The sequence below is a fragment of the Fragaria vesca genome, linkage group LG2, assembly GCF_000184155.1.
Source record: "Fragaria vesca subsp. vesca linkage group LG2, FraVesHawaii_1.0, whole genome shotgun sequence".
In the NCBI taxonomy this organism is placed as follows: Eukaryota; Viridiplantae; Streptophyta; class Magnoliopsida; order Rosales; family Rosaceae; genus Fragaria; species Fragaria vesca.
In genome coordinates this window covers 11,736,196-11,736,662 of record NC_020492.1, presented here as the reverse complement: position 1 = coordinate 11,736,662, position 467 = coordinate 11,736,196, and the positions used below count along the sequence as shown (strand labels likewise).

Genomic DNA, 467 nt, shown 5'->3' with positions numbered 1-467 from the left:
TGTGTCTCTCTCTCTCTCTCTCTCTCTCTCTCTCTCTCTCTCTCTCCCCCTATATGAGTATAAGTGTGTACAAACTGTTTCAATATGTTGAGAGGGAAGGTATTTGCTAAAGCAGTAAAGCTGTTCTTGGCTGTAAGGCAATCTTTAGCTGCATAAAGTACTATGAATGCTTTCTGCTAAATCCGTTTCTTTACTTATCGAAATGCATGATTCTTAGCTGCTCAAAGGGTATTTGGAGCACCATGTCTATATGACTACAAAAAGGGAGCTACATGATCAATATAAAAATTTTATAATTGTTCACCAGTACATATAACATGCATCTAAATTCTGAAATGTTTCTCTCCAAAAAAAAAAAGTCTGAAATGCTGCTAAAATTGGAATAAAAAAAAATGGCCCATGCAGGTCTCGAACCTGCGACCTTCGCGTTATTAGCACGACGCTCTAACCAGCTGAGCTAATAGGCC

The 467-nt window shown here is 38.3% G+C and overlaps 1 non-coding gene across 1 annotated transcript; it reads right to left on the bottom strand.

Annotated features, from left to right (window-relative positions):
• Positions 1-393: 393 nt before the first annotated feature.
• TRNAI-AAU lies at positions 394-467 on the bottom strand. Its single transcript has one exon. It is a non-coding gene; the product is annotated as a tRNA-Ile (tRNA).